The sequence below is a fragment of the Rattus norvegicus genome, chromosome 12 (assembly GCF_021556685.1).
Source record: "Rattus norvegicus strain SHRSP/BbbUtx chromosome 12, alternate assembly SHRSP_T2T, whole genome shotgun sequence".
Taxonomy (NCBI): domain Eukaryota; kingdom Metazoa; phylum Chordata; class Mammalia; order Rodentia; family Muridae; genus Rattus; species Rattus norvegicus.
The window spans coordinates 33,599,058-33,623,102 of record NC_141545.1 but is presented as its reverse complement, the minus strand read 5'-3'; the positions used below and the strand labels follow the sequence as shown (position 1 = coordinate 33,623,102).

General features: G+C 46.7%; 1 protein-coding gene across 8 annotated transcripts in view; it reads left to right on the top strand.

Annotated features, from left to right (window-relative positions):
- Positions 1-24,045, top strand: part of Tpst1 (tyrosylprotein sulfotransferase 1) — a 66,769-nt gene that overhangs the window by 138 nt on the left and 42,586 nt on the right. For 2 of the 8 annotated variants that reach the window (XM_087578012.1, XM_087578009.1), the window contains exons 1-2: positions 1-141; positions 2,853-2,928. The exon at positions 1-141 is cut by the window's left edge and continues 138 nt beyond it. The gene's annotated coding sequence lies outside the window, so the exon portion shown is untranslated. 8 annotated transcript variants of the gene reach the window in all.

The following is a 24,045-nucleotide window of genomic DNA, read 5'->3' as shown; positions in this document are numbered from 1 at the left end:
TGTTCTGTCTCACGCATAGTCGCCCTTGCGCCCCACCCCCGACCCCTTGTCAAGGACCAGTAGGATCTAAGGAAGGACATGTTGACCCCTGGCTTCTTCCCTTCCTACAAACTGGCTTCTCTCCAAGGTGTGAGGGCAAAGGTAAGCGCCACTGAGGTGCCTGGAGGTTGGTGATAGACACTGAAGGGGAGGAGGGACCTAACGCTCACACCGGTGACAGGAGATGCTGCTCAGCTTGTAGCCTGTCCCGTGGTTCTAGGCACCGATTTCTGCTCTGGTTTCTTTCCCTTCCTGCCCAACCTGGCACTGGATCTTGGTCACCTCACAGGCTGAACACTAGCCAGCTCCACTTTCCTTGAATGACTGGAGGCTTCGTGGGGCCGGGCAGGGAATCCTCAGTGGTCAGGGACCAGAATTCTTCTGAAGGCTCTGAATATCTCTCAGTTTATTTGTCGCAAAGACTAAAACGGTCACTTTGTACCGGGGACATGTAGATTCTGTGTTCACTGAGGCGTGAGTATGCCCTCAAAGTGAGACAGACAGACGTGTCGCTACTGAGAAAGGCAGAGTACCACACCTGGCGCAAATACTATGCTTTCTCAGTGGAAGAGAGAGGAAATGAACCAGAATACAAGCGGCGAGATAATAATGGAGGGAAAATGTGATCCGATAATATTGTTTGTTAGGTCATAGAATCAAATTAATGCTGGATTTATTTTAAAAAATTTCAGATATGGTCTTATTACCTAGTCCAGGCTGATCCAGGACTTGCAAACCTCCAGCTTGAACCTCCTTACTGCTGTGTTTGAAAGAGTGCACCGATATGCCTATTTTTTTCTTTCTTTGGTTTTTCAAGACAGGCTTTCTCTCTGCAGCCCTCCCTGTCTGTCCTGGAACTCGCTCTGTAGGTTGGCCTGGAACTCAGATCCTCCTGCCTCTGCCTCTCAAGTGCTGGGATTAAAACCCTGTGCCACCACACCAAGCTCAACATGCCCTTCTTAAATTCATCATGGAACACCGCTTCTCCAGAGGACCCAAGTTCAGTTCCCAGCACCCGCCGGCAATGGGCGGCTCACAACCAATTGTAACTCCAGCTCTTTAGATTTGACTTCCTTTTAGGGCCTTTGTGGGCACTGTGCCCACGTGGCGTATACAGACACAGGTACATAAATTAAGAGTGAATATATAAATAAGATGTTTTTCAAAGACTGCACATGATCCTGGTGAAGTAATCAAGAAGAACGAACATAAGACTGTGTCTGAAGTTTAAATGGATCAAATGGATCAATAGTGGAGATGATTGTGAGATGTGTCTGTCCGTCTGTCTCTGTCATCTGCCAGTCATCTTTCATCTATCTAGCCATCCATCTGTTATCTGTCCATTTATCATCTGTAATCTGTCATCTTTTATCTGTCTACCATCTATCAATTCTCTTATCATCTATCTTTTATCTACCCAATCTGTCATTTCTTGTATGTATGTATGTATGTATGTATGTAAGTATGTATGTATGTATGTATGTTTGTATGTATCTGTCATTTCTTCTGTCCATCCATCCATCCATCCGTCTGTCTTCTGTCCATTGTCTGTCTGTCATTTCTTCTATGTATGTATCTGTCATTTCTTCTGTCCATCCATCCATCCATCGGTCCATTGTCTGTCTATCTGTCGCTTCTTCTATCTAATCTAATCTAATCTATCTATTATCTATCTATCCATCCATCTATTTATCTTCTATCTACCTACCTACCTACCTCCATATTTAGTCTTCCATATTTAGCAGCTATGATAACTGTTTACAACCGCTAACCCACAGCTGCTTCCCCACTGAAGAGTAAGCATCGTGGAGTTAATTTCATCCTCAACATTTGTTCTAATGATCATTATTTTTTTCTAAATAAAGGGTTTTGTCCTTTTTCAGTATTTTTGAGGTAGGGTCACAGTATGTAGGCTAGGCTAGCCTTGAACTCCTGCCCCTAACTGTGACTGTACACCACCATGCCCAGTCTATTTTTTTTAATGATGTGTAAATGTGTATATTGTACTGAACACTTACAAAGTGAGCGGGCTGCGTAACTGCAAGAAGTTACTGAGTCGTCAAGAAACAGTGTCATTGCCTGCCGTAGAAATGCTTGCTTGTCACCTCAGCTTCTGCGGGAGAGTCAAGAGTTCAAATCTACCCCTGGTTATATAGTAAGTTTGAGGTTAGCTTGGGATACAGGAGGCTTGCCTCAAAGCGAAGCAAAGCAAAGCAAAGCAAAGCAAAACAAAACAAAACAAGGAAAGCTAGGCGTCTTAGCTCATCCCTATAACCCTAGCAATCACAAGGTTGAGGGCCAGAGGTTTACCGCAAGTTAAGGGGCTCCATAATGAAAAAACAAAACAAAAAAGGATGCTTGAAGTTTTCAGCCTGAGGCCTTGCCCTAGGTTTATGCTGGCCTGGGTTACTTTCCAGGCAGTGAGCATTTCCTGTCTCTGGGGTCTGTAGAGCTGGTGTTTGCAGCTCCTGGGATTCAGGACATCCCATTGGCTGCTTCTAGCCTGGGCATGTGGCCCTTGTTCCCTGGCATGGGTTACTTGAAGTGGTATTTTTGGAAGGTGCAGCGTTCTGTGGGCCATGTGGAAAATGCCTGCTCACAGGTTGGGCTGGATTTTAAGATGCTGATGTGGCTGAAGGGCTTGATCTGGCCAGGGCTCTGGTACCTGGAGGTGGGGAAAAGTGAGGAGGCACGCTCCTTTTCCTCTTTCTCCCTTGAAACTGTATCATTGTTTCTTTTTTCCTTTTCTTTCTTTCTTTCTTTCTTTCTTTCTTTCTTTCTTTCTTTCTTTCTTTCTTTCTTTTTGCCTCCAGGCAATCTATCCTGCAAGCTTGGAAAGAACGGGGAGGTCTCTCCTGTAGCTCACCGGCCCTTGGTTGCTGCCTGCAGGTAAGCAAGCGCTTTCTTGTCCCAAATTAACCAAAGGCTTTTGGATCCCCTTATGGAATGCAAGCTTAACCTTCATTTTCTACATCATAGATCTTGGCTGTGATCTCCTCGCCTAGAGCTCCCTGCCTTCCCCTAGCAGGGAAACCCCACTGCTCTCCCGTCCCTACCCTGTGTCCTCAGTAGCCCTCACGAGCAGCTGCGGAACCATTATTCATCCATTCCTTACTTATCCATCCACTCATCCATCCAAACAGTGCCAGGTCAGAGTGGGAAGGCTGGACTGACAACCATCTTCAGCCATGCTGTTTCTATACCCTTTCCCAGCCCTTTCTGCAGCCACAGTTCTTCTCAGAGCCACATCTGCACCCTCAAACTCTGTATCTTCCTTTTCTTTGTATGCCTAACCTCCTATCTTTCCACTTCTGCAAACCCTTTGCCACAGCCTTCTCATTCCTAGATTCTCGGGAACTCAGTTTTGCACCTCTGAGCTTCCCACCTCCCCATCTGCCCCATCCTTTTGCCACACCAGATCCTGGCGTGATGATTTTTTTTTTTATAGCAACCCTTCCAGGTTTTAGGTTTGTTTTGTTTTCAGTTCTGGGGATTAAACTCAGGCACCGAGTGAGCTGGGCAAGGCTGAGTTATACCTCCAGCACCTCACTGGGGATTCTAGGTAGCTGCCTCACTATTGAGCCACACCCCCAACCCTTTCTGTGTGAGTCTAGGCAAGAGACACACCCCCAGCCTTTTACTGAAGGGCCCTGCTGCAGAAGCCCACCCCTCACCATCCGCTGGGGGCTTCTAGAAAGAGTTCTCCCACTGAGTGATGTCCCCGGGCTCTAACTGGGGGAGGGCGATAATAAATGACATTTCCACGAACATTTATGGAGCCCTCGACCTTAGTCTCTGTAAATAAATCTCTAAGATTGGACATCATTCTCTAGGTGACGTTTGCTCGCAGGAGGATGACAGGAAGTCCATATTTGGCTTCTAGGTCCCTGAGCCCGCGCTATCTCCAGTCCATGTCAATAGAGCAGAAGTTACTGCTTTAATAGAACCTGGCAGAGACGTGGTGCATGGGGATTACAAATGGGAAAGACCGATTTCTCCTCTCCCTCTCAATTCTCTCTCCCCTTTTCGTAGCTCTCCCTTCTCTTGTGTAATGATTCTACTTATCACTATTTATGTATGCCTGTGTACATGTATGTATATACATACATATATACATACTTACATACGTACTGCTCAGACTACATACATACATATACACATACATACACACATATGGCTCAGACTGGCCTCAAACTCAATACATAGATAAGAGTGACCCTGAACTATTGATCTCATGTCTCTCTCTCCTAAATGCTGGGATTATGGGCATCCTCCCCACCCCCTTCATGTTTTGTTCGCTGCAATAGTACTCCATGCAGCACAGACTGACCTCAGATTCACCATGAGGCTGAGGACAAGTTTCGATCCTGGATGCTCATGACTCAGATGGGTTGTGCTGGGATAATAAACTCCCGTCACTATTTCTAGCTTAAATGGTGCCGGAGATGCTCTGGGTCTTACGCAAGCAGGGTAGGCATTCTAAGCAGCTGAGTTCTATCCCCAACCTTTCTTTTTAAAAAAAATTTAAACTCTGAGACAGGATGTTGCTATGCAGCCCAGACAGGGTCTTGAGGCCTGACTTGCCTTGGCCTCTGGAGTCTTAGGATAATAGATGGGCACCACTTTGCCTGACTTCTGGGCAGTGGGGAAAGGGAGGTTGAGGAAAGATTTTGTTCTGTAACACGTTTTGGCCTGGAACTCAATAAGCAACCCGGACTGGCTTCAAACTCCTGGCAATCCTCCTGCCTCTGCCTTCTGAGATATTACAGATGGTCATCACACCATCTTTCATTTATACGTTTTTATTTTCAGACAGGGACTCATGCTATTCAGGATGTCCCCAAGCTCCCTATGTAGCCAAGGATGGCTTTGATCCTTTTGCCTCCTATGACCTCAGTACTGGGATTAGAGGCATGTACCACCGCGTCCAGTTGATGCTGGGGATGGAATACAGGGCTTCACGCCCATTAGGCAAGCACTCTCCCCACTGAGCTCCATCCTCAGCCCTCGATCATACTTTTCCGCGATTTGGAATATTGTGCAAGTTGACTTGTGTGCTTGACTGCTGCGTCAAGCAATGGGCAGGCGGTGGAGGTGAACTTCTTAGAAACGCTGTTTTGTTTGTCCCTGCCCTTTCAATGATGAAGGCCTTCTTGGACTTGTGAGGGCCTCGAACAAGTGCTGGCTCCCCTTCCAGTTAGGCCACCGGCTCCGCTACTCCAGCAACAAACTACCCATGTAGGTAGCAGCAGGGCACCCCGCTTTTGTGAGTTCGACAAACGCTGGGCCCGGATGTCAGACCCCACCCCGTAGCGCCTGCCCGAGGGGCTCTCTCCCAAACCCCGCCTCCCCTCGGAACTGACAAATCAGAGAGGCAGACACATCGCGCGGCCAGGCTCCGGGCAGCCAATGGCGGCGTGCGTGAGATCCTGCGGCCACGCGGCGGCGGGAGGCAGGAGCTGAGGCGGCGACCGCGGCCAGTCGCTGCTGAGGCGGCCGCGGGTGCGCTTCTCGGCGGGGCCGGGTAGGGCCGTCGCCTAGCGGAGAGGACGCGCTCCCGGGGCGGGCGCCCTGGCCACCAGCTAGGGCGGCCGGAGAAGCGGCCGAAGCCCAAGATGCTGGAGCGACGGCACGGCTGCGCCTCCGCCATCGTAGGTAAGCGGCGCCGAGCCCGGGACGCCTCCATCCTTCATCCCGCCTGCCCCTTCCCCCATCGCTCCGGTCGCCCGGCGCATCCCGCTCCTTTCGCCTAGCAGTCCTGGGTTCTACTGCCGTGTCTGCCCAGCAGGCATCCGACTTTCCACGCAGGGTACCCCGCCTCACCTGCGCACGCTCACTGTGGATCCCTATCCTTGGTGGAGAGACCGTCATCCCATTTTTTTGAGGACCACCCCCTTTATTTATTATTTTTTTTTTTGAGACAACTCACTGTGTAGCTCAGGCTGGCCTTGAATTTAGAGTAATCCCTGTTGGCTTTGAACACGATTTATCCTGTAGCCCACATCGTCTTTGAACTCACTGCGTAACCTAAGCTGGCCTGAAACTTAACTTTGTAGCCCAGGCTGACCTAGGAATCACCATCTAGCCCAGGTTGGCCTCAAGCTCATCATGTAGACTAGGCTGGTGGTGGTCTTCGTGTCTCAACCTGGGATGACAAGCATGAGCCATCGCGAGACCCCCTTTCCGTGTCAGTTGCTGACTCTCTTCATGGAGTGGTGCATACCTTTTAATTCGGAGACCCTTTATTTCCTGTTCACCTCCTCTGGCTTTAATCAGCGTCCACCTTTTCTTCCTCTCTTGTCCGTTGACACTTGAGACATTTCCCATGTTCCTGATGCCAGTTCCATCATCATCATCATCATCATCATCATCATCATCATCATCATCATCATCATTATTAATTATTTTAGATACGGATGCATGTATGTGTGTGCACGATGCGTGGGCTTAGTGCCTGAGGAGGCCAGAAGAGGGCGCTGGTACCTGAGAGCTGGAGTTAGAGGTGGTTGTGAACCACCAGGTGGGTACTGGCCATTGAACTCCAGTTCTCAGCAAGAACAAGTGCTCTAAATCCCTGAGCACTGGCTCCAGCGACAACCGCGCGCCCCCCCCCCCCATATGAGTCAGGGCCTCAAACTAGTTTAGACTGGCCAGAACTGACTATAGTCTTGAACTCAAAGCCGTTCTGCCTCAGCCTCCCCAGTTGTTGGGATGACAGGTGTGAACCATGGCTCAGGGGCTCATGCTGGCAGACCTGACTACCTGAGTTAGAGCCCCGGAGCCCAGAACATGGTAGAACTGGTTTCTGCAAGTTGTCCTCTGACCTCCACAGGAACCATGGCACACGACACTCATACCGTAATAAATTAATGATGTGAGATATGTCTACAAATAAATATCATGAAGCTGTTCCCATAACAGGTAAAGTCTCATTGATGGTCACTCACACAGTAGGTCTAACACATGGAAGGTAACTCCAGCTTGCTTAGAGTACTTTGATTTCTGCTTGTATAGTAAACTTACAGTGCTGTTCAGATGTCTTTGCCATTTGGCTCTGACTGTTGGCATATTCTCTCTCTCTCTCCCTCTCCCTCTCTCTCTTTCTGCCCATGTCTACGCTTAATAGAGTAAATTGGTGGGTGTTAGGCCTGGGCTTGGAAAGGTCTGTCCTCTTTGCTTGCTGTTTGTGCTTATTTGATTCTGATCTGTCCTTCTCCGGAAGAGAAATCCTGATTCCTAAGGAGGACCCACCTGTCTGCCTTCTGAGTGCTGGGTTCTGAGTGCGGGATTAAAGCCATGTGGCAGGGGTTGGGGATTTAGCTCAGTGGTAGAGCACTTGCCTAGCAAGCGCAAGGCCCTGGGTTCAGTCCCCAGCTCCGAAAAAAAGAAAAAAGAAAAAAAAAAAAAAGCCATGTGGCACCGGCATGCCCACAGGGTTTAGTTTTTTTTTTTTCAAAGTTGTTTTATTCAGTTCCCTTTTCTGGTAAACTTCAGCTCTCAGTTTCGTCTCTGCTAGATGCAATCATCTCGGCACTCCAAACATGGCTGGTTGTCCCTTCCTTCCTCTTCTGTGACCCAAGCATATATATGACCATTTCTCCTTAGAAATCTTAGAACCAGGAACTTGTAGACAGCTGGCTTAGCAGCTAAGAGCTTGTATTACTCTTGAGAAGAACCCAAGTTCACTTTCCAGAACCCATGTTGTGTGGTTCACAATTGTCCTTAACTCTAGCTCCAGAGGATCTGACGCCCTCTTTTGGACTCTGGGGCACCTGCACTCATGTGCGTATACCCACGCACTTGCACATACATATGCACAAAAATACACCTTTAATAATAAATTAAATAAATAATTTAATAATAAATAATCAATCGGTTTCTTACTCCTTGCTTTGGGTCTGTCGTGTATCCTATTGTGACCTCAGGTCTTTTTCTCTCTTCACTGACAGAGGTTGGCTTGGGGATTGGTTGTGCTCAGCCAATGCCTGAGGTGATTGTGATCTCTCGTGTGGGTGCTGGGAATTGAACCTGAATTGTCTGGAAGAACCGCAAGTGTTCTTAACCACTGAGCCATCTCCCCAACTCCCCCAAAGTGATGTTTAAAAAAGATTTATTTATATATGTGTATGTGTCTGTATGTATGAGTGCGTGCACATGTGTATGTGTTGGGGATGTATGTGCCAGTGTATGCACAGAAGCCACAACAGAACCATCTCTCCAGCTTCCAAAAGGATGTTTGACCCTTTACCTGACAACTGGTACAGGAAACACAGAGAGAGTAATAAAGTGTAATAAAGGAAAAGGAAAGGGGTGGGGCCAGATCTCACCACATGCTCGCTTTATAGAAAGCTCTCTCTCTCTCTCTCTCTGTTTCTTTTCCTTCTCTCCCTTCCCCTCTTTCTCCCTCCCTCTTCCTCCCTCCCTTCCTTTCTTCCTTTCTTTCTTTCTTTCTTTCTTTCTTTCTTTCTTTCTTTCTTTCTTTCTTCCGACAGGGTTTCTCTGTGTAGTCCTCTGCCTTTCTATCGTGCTGGGATTAAAGGCGTGGCCACCCCTTCCCCGTTTACAGCAAAACTTTCCATTTATCTTCCTTTTATAGAGATTTGTGAGTGTGGGTATGCATGTGTGTAGTCAGGAGGACATCCCTGCTGTTTGTCAGTCCTCACCTTCTACTTTGTTTTGCCTAAGGCAAGGTCGCTTCTGTTTCTTCACCACGTCTGTCAGGCTAGCTGACTGGCAAGCTTCCAGAGAGCCTCCGCCGGTCTCCACCTTGCCCTTCTGTGGGAACATTGGGATTATAGGTACACACTACTGTGACCGGCTTTCTATGACTTCTGGGGGATCCAGACGAAGGTCCTCAGCATTGTACGGTGAGCGCTTTACCCCACTGAACCATTTCCCAGTCTTTGTGCCTTTCTTTTTAAAAGATAGGATCTCCAAATTCACACTGGCTCTGAATTTGCTATAATCCTCCTGCCTCTGGCTCCCGAGTGCTAACATTACAGGTATGAGCCATCATGCTGGGCTATCTTGTGCTTCCTGTCTACTGTCAGAAAGACCTGTGATGGTTGCATTCTCTTGTTCACATCTTTTTCCTCTGTCTTAGCCCTAAGGGCAGGGCTTGAAATCCGGATGAATTTCAATGTCCACAACTTATACTCTGTCAGGTAACACGAATAGACATTGAGAGTAGGTTTTTAAAAATATTTATTTGATTGTTAATTGGGTGTGTATATTTCTGTATGTGAATGTGTAGGCTTGTGTGAGTGAGTATAGTGCCTCTTAAGGCCAGAAGAGGGCGCCAGATGTCCTGCAGTTGGAGTTACAGGTGATTGTGAGCCTCTTGATGTGCCGGTTATCAGACTTTGGTCCTCTGCAAGAGCACCAGCCACTGAGACATCTGTCCAGCTTAGAGAATCTGTTTTGAGAAGAGCCCTCTGGTCCTCTGGTAGTGTTTCGAGAGAGCAGTTAGACAGAGACAAGACTGGCTTCATGCAGGTCAGCACAGGATGGTCGGTGAGGATGCTAAGGCCTGTGGAGCTCAGGGATAGATTTGAGGATAGCATTGGGGAATTGGGTATCAACTTTAGGGTCTTCTGCATGTAGCCGAGCATACATGCTGCTACTGATCTGCACTGCACCAAAAGCCCTGGGACCACTGCTCCGTTTCTGCCCTCAGTAGCTGTCTTGGTGGCGTGTCTGTTCATCCTGTTAGGAAATGCTAGGAAAGGAATGGGGTTTGAAGGGAAAAGGAGAAACCTAGTGGCGTGTATGGTATCGAGCTCATTCTGCTTGCTCAGAATCGCTGAGCTTCTTGCTTGTATAGGAATTCCCTGGAGTTTTGGAAGCCTTTGATGAATTTTCAGAGTTCTGAGAAAGCTGGTCGTAACCATTTGCCAGTGTTCTCGTGACTTTTACGGAGGGCAGACTTTTGGAGGTCTCCACTTCACCATCTTAGAAGTATATGTGTGTGTGTGTGTGTGTGTGTGTGTGTGTGTGTGTGTGTGTGTGTGTACATGTGTATGTGTGTATGTGTGTACACCAGTAGTTAACCACTTTGACCACTGTGCCTTAGTCCACATTTCCTGTTTGTATATCAGGAAATCAGAACATCAGGTCAAACACTCTCGGGACATTTTGAGGGCTTTTCTAAGCTCTCTATGAATGTCTCATCCTCAGATCTTTAGTCTTGATTGCTCCGTTTGCCGTTGCCACTGCCGGAAGCTGTGGTATTAACTAGTTGTGTCTGATTATTTTTAACGAATGCTTTGTGGCTATGCCCATTCAGACTGAGGCATCTCTGATGCCTTTCAAATGACGATAAGCTTTAAGAATGGAACTTTTTCAGGGAGCTGCTGGACTGGGTAAGTAGAGGCTCTCAGGGCCATTGTTTTGTTAGGAGCTGCAGTTCTGTCCTGCTCCAGTCAGTGGCTTCTGGTGTCCAGAAGTTGTTTCTGAGGCTGTTGGTCCTTCAGAGCTGGGGAAAGGGAGTGAGGCAAATCATGGAGCCTCGGAACTCACTCTGCTCCCCGAGAGCCAGGCTTCTTTCTTGTATAAACATTCCTTGGATTTTTTGTAAGCCTCTGGTGAGGTTTCGAGCTCTGAGAAGAAGCTGGCCTTGACTGTATAGCCAGTTTCCTTTACTTCATACACAGTGGACTCCTGGAAGTCCTACTCTACTGGCTCGGGAGTTCTTCTCCTGTCTGCTCCCATCTATGGTGAAGACGTTCCTGTGTTACATCAGCACATTCGCTTAGGCCACTGCTAACTCTGAAACACTCCAGATCTTTGTCTCTGTTTTATAATGTTATTCTGTTCACCAAGAGTAACTGACTGTTTAATATTCCCTCAGTATGGGGCTGGGGATTTAGCTCAGCGGTAGAGCGCTTGCCTAGGAAGCGCAAGGCCCTGGGTTCGGTCCCCAGCTCCAGAAAAAAAGAACAACAACAACAAAAATTCCCTCAGTATGTGCCCATGCCGTCTTCCATGTTGAGACTTCTTGATAGGATACTCATGTCCTACCTCGGCTCCACAGTGGGGCTATTGCCTGTCCTCTACTCTAGTGCCATTTCCTCCGCCCTGCCCTGTGCCAGCCCGTGGATATACACCTCCCTAAGCTCTAGACGTCTGTTCAGACCTCCCTATGACCTTTATCATTCCATCATGGCATGTGTGGAGTTTCTGTCTTCTTCTCCTGCCTTCTCTGCAGGGAGATGGTGCGTCACACTTGCTTATATGCTCTGTGTGTTTGACAGAGAGGTAGGAGTCCGGCTGACCTCATGGCAAGAAGATCCACATGTAAGATAGTGGTGCTGTGGATTGCATTTTCTCTATTCAGTTTCCTATGCTAGAAAAAGTACTCAGACCTCCCTCTCCCACGAAGTCCTCAGAAAGGTGCAAGAAATTAAATAATAAGGCATTTCCATTTTGCTCATAAAATTGTAATAGTGATTTCCGATGAGCAATTTCATATCTATCTTTAAAAAGATGACAGAATTTCATCTGTGAGTAACTAGGTTGGAGGCAGTAATTTCCCACCTCTTCACATGGGCTACTGACTGGGATAAAGTAAAGCTACATTGGGGCTGGAGAGATGGCTCAGTGGTTAAGGGCACTGGCTTCTCTTCCAGAGAACCTGGGTTTGGTGGTTACAAGGCAGCTCACAACCTCTGTAACTCTAATAGGGGGATCTGATGGCCTCTCTGGCATCCAAGAGCACTTTACACACACACACACACACACACACACACACACACACACACACAGAGAGAGAGAGAGAGAGAGAGAGAGAGAGAGAGAGAGAGAGAGAGAGAGAGAGAGAAAGAAACAGACAGACAGACAGAGAGACCGAGAGACCTAGACCCTGACCCTGAGTTTGGTATGGGCTTTTGAAACTTCAAAGCCCTTCCCCCAGTGACACACTTTCTCCAATTATGCCGCACCTTCTAATCCTTTTAATCTTTTCAAATAGCGCCACTCCCTGGTGATGAAGTATTTCAGTATTTGAGCCTAGGAGGGTCACATCAGGCAGGTTACAACTGCCTGTACCTTTATTTTTAAGGGATTTGATATGCTTTTCTGGCTTTTGAAAGCACTTGTGGATATGAGGCACACATAAACTCATGCAGGCACACACATGTACATTTTAAAAATCCTAGTTGGGGGCTGGGGAGATGGCTCAGTGGTTAAGAGCACTGACTGCTCTTCCAGAGGTCCTGAGTTCAATTCCCAGCAACCACATGGTGGCTCACAACCACCTGTAATGAGATCTGATACTCTGAAGACAGTGACAGCGTGCTCATATAGATAAAATAAATAAAATCTTTTTTAAAAAAAAATCCTAGCTGGGAATAGTGATGCACGCCCTTAATCTCATCACTCAGAAGGCTGAGGCAGGTTAATCTCTGTGAGTTCAAAGCCATCCAGGTCTACAGAGTGAGTTCTAGAGCAGCCAAGGTTACATTGTGAGACCCTGACTCAAAAAACAAAACGAAAAAGCCACAAATGAGCAACAACAAAATCTTACACAAGAAAAGCAGAGCTACTTGGCTGTGTATTTTCTGGCCTTCATTTAGATTTGTTACCCGAAGATCAGGCCTAGTGCTCTCTCCTTAAGCCCATCCAGGTGAACTCTGTGGAGAGGCAAAAGCTGTGGTTGCGTGCTTTTCACTCATGCCAGTGAAGAGTTAACACATGGTTTAGGCTTTTCTTCCATCGTTCGAAATATATTCGAGATGGTTCTGTCAGAGAAAGTATAAGAGGTTTGCTTGTGAAGATCTTAAAATTCACTTCAATTCTCTTCCAACGCATACAAGGCTTTTTGTTCATGGCACCCCTAGTGTCTGGGATGTAATAACACAGAATGAGGCCCAGCTGGGTTCGGGCTTGGCCAGCAGTTTGCCAAGTAATATACGAAGGAAATCGTCTTCCTGTGCCTCAGTTTCTTCTTCACATCTACAGTTATTCTGAGAAATGTTCCTGTTCTTTGGCTACGCACCCCCCTCTGCATTCCACAGTGCATGAACTTGAACCCAGGCCGCCCAGCCCACCTTGTTAATTCTTGCCTCAAGTATAAGTAGTCAAAGTAAACTTAGGATTCTGTTTTATACACAGTGGGAGTGGGAGTTGCCACAAGCAGATATAATAGACTAACATATAAAGAGTGGATTAGGGACTGTAGAGATGGCTCAGTAGTTAAAGTGTTCTTGTTGCTCTTCCAAAGGACGCCAGTTCAATTCCTACCACCAACATGTTGATTCACAACCATCTCTACCTCCAGTTGTAGGAGATCCAGTACCCTCTTCTGGCCCTCACAGACACTGCATGACTGTGGCGTACAGACATACCTGAAGGCAAACACCCATACACATTTAAAAAATATACAAAGGAGGCTGGGAAGATGACTCAGTGGGTAAAGTACTTTCCACTCAAGTGTGAGGCTTGAAACTCAGATTTCCAGAACCAATGTAGAAACCAGGTAAGCATGTCAACTGTTTTCCCAGCCCTTGGGAGGCAAAGACAAGATCCCAGGAGCAAGCTGTTTAGCTAGACTAGCCCAAATCTCTGAAAGATCCCACATCAATAAAGTGGAGGGTCACCGAGACCTTCGATTCTCCACATCCATGCACACACATACATGCATGCATTCCACACACATGTGCGAGCAAAAAGCCAAACCATGGCCTTCCAAGGTGAAAGGAAAGGAAACAGAAGCTGAACTGTATATTTCTAGCTGTTCTAAAGATAAGGAAATCATAACATTAAACTTGGAAGAAAGGACCAGTAGGCTAATCTTAGAAAAGTGTTAGCTGCCTAGAGTGTTAGGGAGGAAGGTTTTTTCTGCCCTCCGGAGCTGAGGACCGAACCCAGGGCCTTGTACTTGCTATTGCTAGGCAAGCGCTCTACCGCTGAGCTAAATCCCCACCCCCTTCTTTTCTTTTCTTTTCTTTTTTTTTTTAAATTCATGTTTTTTTTTTAAAGATTTATTTATTTTATGCATATGAGTACACTGTAGCTGTCTTCAGACACACCAGAAGAGGGCATCAGATCTCATTACAGATGGTTGTGAGCCACCATGTGGTTGCTGGGATTTGAACTCAGGACCTCTGGAAGAGCAGTCAGTGCTCTTAACCACTGAGCCATCTCTCCAGCCCTTTTCTTTTCTTTTCTTTTCTTTTCTTTTCTTTTTTTCTGTGAGGAAGTTTTAATGTGGCCATTTCGATTGAATAAGCAGTATTCATATACTGTATTAGGTTGTAGTCCATGGAGAAAACCAGAGGGTAAAATATTGTCAGAGCCTTCCAGGAACTCACAACAGACTGAGGTCGCAGCCATCCCTAACATCACTAAGTCCTTGGCAGTTGAAACCAATGTATTCAAAATGAGTTCTTTGCAGTTTTCAGGCTGGAGAGCTGGCTCAGGGGTTAAGAGCACATATCTAAGTTCAGTTCCAGCACTCATGCTGGGGACTCACAATCACTTGTAATTCCAGCTCTAGGACATAAAGAGTCTTCTGACCTCTGTGGGCACCCGTACTTATGCGCACACACCCACACACAGACATACGTACTCATAATCAAAAATAAAGTCTCGCTTTCAAGGAGCTCACGGTTTGTTGGAAAGCTGACAAGTTAGCCCTCTACTTCACGGAGTGGTGTGAGAGACACTCATCCTGCAAATGGAAGGATGGATTGCAGTTGAAGGCTGAAGGGATGAGTAGCATAGATGCGCTGCCTGGCACAAGCAACTCAGGGATGCTTCAGGCTGACACTGGCAGCACTGGACAGGAGAGAAGGGGAAGCCGGTGATGGTGGGGAGGGATTATAGAAGCCAAGTGGCAGGTGAAGCCTGGAGTGCACCATAGAGGAGTTCCCTTGTGTTTTAGGTATGGGTTACGTTCTGAGAGGAATTGCCCGCTGAAAGGTCTTAAGCAGGGGAATGTTGAGTGAATTTGCTTATTGAAGTCAATGAACGACTGAATGGGGAAAGTCAAAACTCAGGAAAGAGGCTATGGAGTCACTGTTATTTACTTACTGTTTATTTTGTGTGTGCACAGCCGCCACAGTCAAACGTGTAGAAGTCAGAGGGCAATGTGAGGGAGTTGCTTCTCTCCTTCCTTAGGCTTGAACTCAGGTTGGCAGGCTTGGTGCCAAGTGTATTTATACACTGAGCTGTCTTGCTGCTCCTACTAGAATTCTGTAGTTTTGTTTATTTAAGGAAAAAGATGATGATGATAGCGATGGTGGTGATGATGATGGTGGTGGCAGCGATGACGATGGTGATGATAATGGTGATGATGGTGATGGTGATGGTAATGACGACGATGATGATGGTGATAATGGTGGTGACGATGATCATGACGATGATGGTGGTGACGACGACGACGACGATGATGACGATGATGGTGGTGACGACGACGACGATGATGATGACGATGATGGTGGTGACGATGATGATGATGATGACGACGATCATCTAACAGCAAAATGGGGCTGGAGAGATGACTCAGTAATTACAAAAATTGCTTGCTCTTTCAGAGGACCTGGGTTCATTCCTGTTGTGCACAGGGTGGCTCACAACCATTGGTTAGCTCAGTTCCAGTGGTCTAACATTCTCTTCTGGTCTCCGTGGGCACCAAGCAAGTGGTACACACACACTACCCCTACAATAAAACTAGCAAGACCGTTTGAGGATAACATTTATAATCACAAAACTTTGTCCCTGCTTTCAGATTACTTTGTGTCTGTTTACTCATAGTTCCTTGCTTTACTCTTGCATTATTTTGTTAAACATTTGCTTTGTTTCAGATGACTCTAGGTGTTCCGAGAAGATTGGGAAATGGCGCTTCACTCTCTATTTACCTGTGGTTCCTGGCTTCATCCTTACCTGCTGTTCAAGTAGCCACAGCGTCCTAGATGATGTTGGGTTTAGCAGAGATTGCAGTGGAGTGGCGTGGGCTGACCACAGTGGTCTAAGTGCACACATGACGCTTTACCCAGTAGTTAGAGGTTGCTGAAAGGGAAGTGGTTGATTTGGTGCAGGGGGATGGGAAGCAAGCACCCAGAAGCTTCCCTGAGGAGATGTGTATAAAGGCCAAGGAGCAAGCACAGGCAGTTGATGACCAGCTGGAGCTGGTGGGAGTAGTCCTGAGGGCAGGCTCCGTGGCACCAGCCTTGCTTGGGAGATGGGGAGAGTGGTGGTGGTGGGCAAGGAGCAGTGTGTGGGCCCTCTGGAGGCTTTCAAAGCTCTTCCACATGTGGACCGAGAATGAGTCAGTCACTAGAGCGCTGCCTAGCATGCACAAGGCTCGGGCTTCTCTAGCACTGTGTAAACTGAGCATGATGGCTCGCACCTGCAGTCTGCCGGGGCATGTAAAGGCAGAAGTTCGAGGGCCACATGAAACTCCGTCTTAGGGGTTGGGGATCTAGCTCAGTGGTAGAGCGCTTGCCTAGGAAGCGCAAGGCCCTGGGTTCAGTCCCCAGCTCCGAAAAATAGAAAAGAAAAAAAAAAAAAAAAAAGAAACTCCGTCTTAGAAAAGAAGAAGGTCCTTCCACCCTTGACATGCTTGGCTCTGGCGGCGCCGTGAAGGAGAGCCTGCAAGTGTGTGTGCTTCACTTCCTGCGGACACTATGAAAGGGTTTATCGTTGCTCTTCTGTGGATTAGAGAACTATGACTCAGTGCTTTGTCTAATGCCGGATGACTAAGAAGAAGCCCGATTCAGACAGAGCCCAGCTCTCCCATCTCTGGTAATCAACTGGGCTTCTGCTAGGTCAACTCAGTGCCTTCTTTTCTCCTTTTCCTTGTCGAGATTCATTCTAAAACGTACCGAGTTGGTAGAAAAGGTATAATCTTGATTGAGTGACTGAATGGAAATAAACAGATGGAACACATTTCCGTGTGTGCGTGTGTGAGTGTGTGCGTGTGTGGTGTGGTGTGTGTGTGTATGTGTGTGTTGCTTGTCATGGGTTACAGCCGGTTGCAAACATGAACTTGAAGAATCCAGAAGAACATATCAGCAAAATCAGACAGCATGTCTGTGCGCACGCAGTACTGTGGAGGCCGGGACAAGTCTGTAGAGTAAGTTCTTTCTCTTTCACACTGGTTCTGGAAACAGAACTCAGGTCTCAGGCTTGCATCATCGGCCAGCAGGTGCCCTCACCCACTCCACTGCACCGTCTTGCTGGCCTCATCTTGGCTTCTTGACATATGTCTTAGATGTTCAACAACAGATGGCTATGTCGAGCCTTCTGTGATCCTCACTGAATTTCAGCAAGTGAGCTTACCAGTCTCATGTCAAATGTCCTCCTCCACATACCTGCCCTCCAGTGGTTGTGACACAGCTCCCAGACATTGTTTCGCTTAAAGAACTTGAGTTTTTAGCTTGTGTTCCCTCTCACCTCCCAAAATGTATCCTAGGTTTTAAGGCCTGTTCTTCATGCTTGACCTTTGCTCTTTGTTCCTTGTCTTTGGGTCCAGAGCCAGGCCCCAGAGTGTTCTATCCATGAGTTCTGATTGCTCTGATGTAGTACAGGACTTGCAGTAGCTCACTGGGTAGGATTTGAAGTTGCTGATGAATGACGAAGTCGTTCGAGGTTAACCGCTAGACACATCCATTGGTGAATCCAGTCATGACCTACAGTGAGTTTTCTTTATGCTTGGGAGCTAGAAGTGAAAGCAGGAACTACCATGGAGTGGACGTTACCTGGCAGGATGGCGTTGGCTTTGCCATATTGATTGAGTGGGGAGTTCATGATTAACCATGAGGAGCTAGCTGATGGTTAACAAAGGGGTGAGCAGTTCATGATTAACCATAAGGAGAAAAGGCTTAGGGGCTTGGTTCATTTTTTATTTTATCTTTACCCGACACATTTCCCAAGCATCGTTTTGGATCTGGAACGTGGGTGGCTACTTTCCTGATTGTAATGGCAGGGTGTAAGAGCTCTGCCCATGAGCATGTAACTGGGCCTGTGTGTGTGCAGTGAGTCCTGGCACCGGCTAACGAACCACCAACCCGTACCTGTGTTTGTTGACTGATTTTTTTTTTCCATTACAATGTTTCGAGATTCATTTTTTTTAAATTTTTTTTATTTATTCATTTATTATATAAGTACACTGTAGCTGTCTTCAGTCACACCAGAAGAGGACATCAGATCCCATTACAGATGGTTGTGAGCCACCATGTGGTTGCTGGGAATTGAACTCAGGACCTCTGGAAGAGCAGTCGGGTGCTCTTAACCGCTGAGCCATCTCTCCAGCCCCTCATTTTTGTTTTAGTCTTCGAGATTATAATGTAATTGTATCATTCCGTCTCATTCAAATTCATGGCCTCTTTTTCTTTTTCTTTTTTCCTTTTTCTTTTTGGAGCTGGGGACCGAACCCAGGGCCTTCCGCTTGCTAGGCAAGCGCTCTACCACTGAGCTAAATCCCCAACCCCCTCTTTTTCTTTTTTAACTTACTTTTATTTTATGTACATTGTGTTTTGCCTGTGTGTGTGAGGGTGTCAGGTCTTGGAGTTACAGACCATTGCGAGCTACTTTATGGGTGCAGGGAATTGAACCCTGGTCTTCTGGAATAACATTCTGTGATCTTAACTGCTAAGCCATCTCTCTAGCTCTGGTCTCTTTTTAATTGTTGATATATATACATATGTATATATATCATATATTGATATATATATATCCACACATACACACATATATGTATATATGCAAATAAGTTTCTAAATATAAACATAACACACTCAACCCATATACGGCTGAGCATTTGGTATTGGATAACCAATTGGTGTATTCTTCAGTAGAGAAGACTACTTCTCCTGCTGTCAGCATTCCTTGGTTGGTTGGTATAGGGAGCAGAGGAATCCATGAGCTAGTGAAGTCCTCTGTGGGTGTATGTTGTCCGGGCACAGCCATGTCCACTCCAGGACCTACTGGAAAATGTCAAAAGTGTCCTCTAGTCCACATATGGATGTTGACAGCAAGTGCAGGAAATTCTTTCCTCAAATATTCATTTACAGCCTGAAGTCTGCTCCCCTACAGAGACCTTTCCCGGTGAGTGACCGGTAAGTCACAAACTCTGTCTCCTGGGTCATCTGTGTGTCATAGCCCTGCTTCCTTGTTCCGTTGTATGCAGTAATCCCTCTCCCCTGGTCAACTCTGTCAAACATGCTGAGCCCGGGATACTACAGTTTCTCCATCTGGAAGCTCAGTCCACACAGTCCCAGCTTTTGTCTGTGTCTGTCGATCTCCATCCCTTCATTGCAGCCTCCGGTCAGGTCTGTCCCTGGAGTTCTCGGTCTAGGGTTGAGGCCTCCGGAGCATTCCTTCATCCATATTAATTTATCTGCAGATGTCATCCATGTTCACATCACGGTCAGGCAGCCATGTTGGTGCGACTTCATGGGGGTAGCTTCTCTTGAATGTCTAGGAGAGGAACTCTCACAGCACCTTCCTGATTCTCTCTCTTTTTTAAGTTATTTATTTATTTTTATTTATATCAGTTCACTGTAGCTGTCTTCAAACACTCACCAGAAGAGTGCATTAGATCCCATTACATAGTTGTGAGCCATGTTGCTGGGAGTTGAACTCAGGACCTCTGGAAGGGCAGTCAATGCTCTTTTTTTTTTTTTTTCTTTTTTTCAGAGCTGGGGACCGAACCCAGGGCCTTACAGTTGCTAGGCAAGCGCTCTACCACTGAGCTAAATCCCCAACCCCTAGTCAGTGCTCTTAACCACTGAGCCATCTCTCCAGCCCCTCCTCTGGTCTCACAATGTCCCTGCCCCCTTTTCTGCACTTCTCTTTGAGCCCTAGGTCCAAGAGTTGTACTGAAAATACGAGATTAGTTTTTATGTCATACTTATGCGTGTTTTGCTTGCATGTATGTCTGTACCACATGAGTTCCTGGGGCCACTGAAGCCAGAAGAGGAAGTCAGATCCCCTGGAGTGTAGTTATAGACCATTGTGAGCTGCCATGCTCCAGGATTTGAACTTGGGTTCTCCAGAGGAGCAGTCAGTGTTTTTTTTTTTTTTGTTTTTTTTTTTGTTTTTTTTTTTGGTTCTTTTTTCCGGAGCTGGGGACCGAACCCAGGGCCTTGTGCCTCCTAGGCAAGCGCTCTACCGCTGAGCTAAATCCCCAGCCCCGCAGTCAGTGCTCTTAACTGCTTAGCCATCTCTCCAGCCCCACCAGCATCACCCCCCCACTCCTAGTCAACAAAACAACTACAGAATCCATACCAGGCTCAGCACTCATGTTACGTGGCTATAGGAGAGGTGAATGGGCTGTACCATGGCGTGCATGTAGATGTTAGACAACAGCTTGCAGGAATTGCTTCTCTTCCATTTTATGTGAGTTTGGGGAATTGAATTTAGGCCATCGGGTTGGCAGCAGGCATCTTTACTCAGGGAGTCACCTTGCTGGCCAGTCATTGCTGTTGTCATTTTATATTATTTACATATTTATTTGAGACAGGATCTCACTAGGTAGCCCAGGCTGTCCCGCTCTGTAGATCAGGCTGGCCTTGAACTCAGAGAGATCCACCTGCTGGATGTGCTATGATTAAACGTGTGTGCTACCACAGCTGGCAAGTCGTTTTTACTATTCATTAATTTGTTTGTTTATTTATTCATTCACTCATTCATTCATTCTATAAGTGTGGGTGTTTCGTCTGTTTGTCTGTGTATCACATGCACACAGTGCCCACAGAGGTGAGAAGAGGGGTTGGATCTCCTGAGGCTGGTGTTACAGACAGTTGTGAGCCATCAGGTGGGTGCTTGAAACCAGTTCCTCTGAAGAGCAGCCAGTGCTCTTAACCTGAGCCATCTCTCCAGCTCAGTGCTGCTTTTAATAGCGGAATTACTTCGTAAAGTGTGCAGAGATTTTGGGGAGTGCTTGCCTCACACTCAAAGCCCTTTATTTGCTCTCTGACACTGCCTGGACAGTGAAGAGGACGAGAGGGAGAGAGAGATTGTGATTCTCCAAGTCCAAAAGCTCTCTGCTCCTTCTAAGGTGCCGCTGTCACTTGGCCTGCTGAGACAGTGGAACAGTGGAGCAGCTCTGTTCATAGCGTCGAAAGCTATGTTTTACACTGCCGCGCTTCTTTCTCTTTCCCTTGAGGCTAAAAATGAAATGAAACATCCTGGTTCTGTTCTGGTTCTATTGAGCCTTATCTCTGCAAAGACCCCAGTTGAGAAAATACTGCTACTACCTTTTTTTTTTTTTTTTAAAGATGTGATGGAGCCAGGAAGAGGCCTCTGGGCATGCGTCACACAATTGTCCATGCACACATATGCAGTGGTAAGGGACATGATCAGGTCAGCATTTCCTGAAGTGTTTTTTTTTTTTTTCTGTTTGACCTCCCTAGCCTTTCCTGGTTTCATTGGTATCTCTGTATCTCGTTCTTCTGTTTTTCCCATCAGCCTTTTAACTCCTTCTCCACTGAGCCCTTCTTCCCACCAAGCCCTCCCACTTCCATGTCTTTTCCCCTTTTTGGTCTCTCTGTCTCTGTCTCTCTCTGTCTCTCTGTCTCTGTCTCTCTCTGTCTCTCTCTGTCTCTCTCTGTCTCTCTGTCTCTGTCTCTCTCTGTCTCTCTGTCTCTGTCTCTCTCTGTCTCTCTCTCTCTCTGTGTGTATCTTTGCTGTCTTCTGTGTGTGTTTCGAGTTGGCATGTGTGTTGCTGTGAGTATGTGTGTAGACCGCTGCATTCCTGGACTCTCCGTGTCTTTCTCAGTCTCTGCCCACTTTATTGAGGTAAGGTTTCTCACTGAACCAGGACTGTTTTAGCTGGTCTCTTTTTTCTTCTTCTTTTTTTCGGAGCTGGGGACCGAATCCAGGGCCTTGCGCTTGCGAGGCAAGCGCTCTACCACTGAGCTAAATCTCCAACCCCTGTTTTAGCTGGTCTTAACTGGCCAGCTTGCTCAGAGAAATTCCTTTCTCTGTTTCCCAAGTGCTTCAACAACAGGCAGCTACCATGGCTGCCCAACTTTTATGTGGGTTCTAGGGATCCAAACTCTGGTTCTCACAGTTGCTTGGCAAGTGCTTTGTCCTTTGAACCATATCCCCACCCTGTGCTTTCTTCTTAAAGGGCTGTTTGCCAAGGGTTTGAGAAGAACCACAGCGAGGTGTGAGTAGAGACCTCAGGTTTAACACCGTCTCTTATCCAGAGAAAGGAGCTGCCTAATGGGTCCCTTCGGAAGCTTGCTGGAGGTGCAGTACCCAGTGAGAGCTGGCCCTCTGCTAAGTCTGGTGTGGTAGATGCACAGCGTAGACAGTCTTTGGGCTTTAGGGATTGAAGATCATTTGGAATACATACAGTCTATAAGATAAACTGCAGAGGGACGTTGGAGGAATTGGCGAGACCTAAAGAAGTGCTGAGGATAACAGACTGCTTGAGCCTCAGCCTGTTCATCTGTGAAATGGGCCAACCCAGAAGCCCCTTATAGCAGGGATGCAGGAGGATTTGTGTGAGCTTCCAATTTGAGAGCCATCCAAAGAGGAAGTTGATCTTTGTAAATTAGTGGAAAGTAAGGAAGGAGAAAGGAAGGCGAAGCCAAAGACCCCATCTTGGATTTTTAGCTGGCCAGCATGCCCAGGTGGTCTGTCTGTTGTTAACTAGGGACATGTGGTTGGTTAGAGGTGCAGAAGTCCCAGGTAGAGTCAGAAGGATCTGTGTTCTAAGAGTACCTCAACATGCTCAGAACTGGTAATGGAGATGTTTCAGTGGAGAGTTAGTAATGGAATTAGATACCATAGACATCAGTCATGCTAACATTTTCTTTTTTATATATATTTATTGTATTTACATGAGTACACTGTAGCTGTCTTCAGACACACCAGAAGAGGGCATCGGATCCCATTACAGATGGTTGTGAGAACATTTTCTTTTCTTTTTGAGCTGTAGTCTCCAGTTCAGGTTGGTCCCAAATTCCGTATGTAGCTTAGGATGACTTTAAATTCCTCCTCTTCCTGCTGGGCCTTCTAAGCACTGGGATAGTAGGGATGCACACCCTGTTAATTTTTTGTGTGTGTGTGTCAAGACAGGGTTTCCCAGTGTAACCCTGACTATCCCAGAACTCTCAGTAGACCAGGCTGACCTCCAATTCAGAGATCCACTTGCCTGTACCTCCCGAGTGCTGGGATTAAAGGCGTGTGCCACCATGCCCAGTGTACCTTGTTAATTTTTGTTAGGGGTACACTTTTTATTTTTGATTTCAGAAGGGTAGCTAGTTATTTGTTTTTTGTTTTACAACTGAGTGGAGTTTTTTTTCCTCCTGGGGATGGAAAGCAAGGCCTTGTGTGTACTAGACAAACACTACCACTGAGTCACACCCCGCCTTTAGCTGGCTTTCACCGTAATGCTAAGGCAGTTTTAAAAGACATTCAGTCATCTGTCACCTATTGAATCCTGACATCTGTCAAAAGTTAGCAAGTTAAATGTAATTTAAGATACGAACAGTGTAAGTTTTAATCAGAAAGCCTTGCTAGTTCAGAAGAATCCGTTACTGTTTTACTCCTCAGGTCTCCTGTAGCCTGCTCTAAAACAAATAGAATGTTAGAAAACCACTCCTGTGACAATCCGAAGAGAAAGCAACCATTATTAGAGCCCCTAAAAGCTCTGCTCTGTTTCACTGAGTGAACTGAGTGTGCTTTGTCCAGATTTCAATTATTTTGAAATGTTCACCGACGAGTTTATAAAAGAGACAACATGAAAGCTTTCTCCTCCGGATCATTTTCCTGTCAGTATCAGTAAAATTTACCACATTCATTGCCACTGAACCCACTGCGCTGAGCGCTGTTTGGTCAGAAGCATTATGTAGCGATTGAACCATTTAGGGGTGTGGCCCCTGACCTAGATCCACCCTTTTGTTTCTCTGAGAGCCATTGTGCTTTCCCTCCTATTTTCCTTCATTAAAAAGAAGAAAGTGGGAGCTGTAGAGATGACTCAGGAGTCAAGAGCACATTTTGCGCCCATGTTAGACAGCTCTCACAGCTGCCTGAAACTCCGGCTCCAGAGGA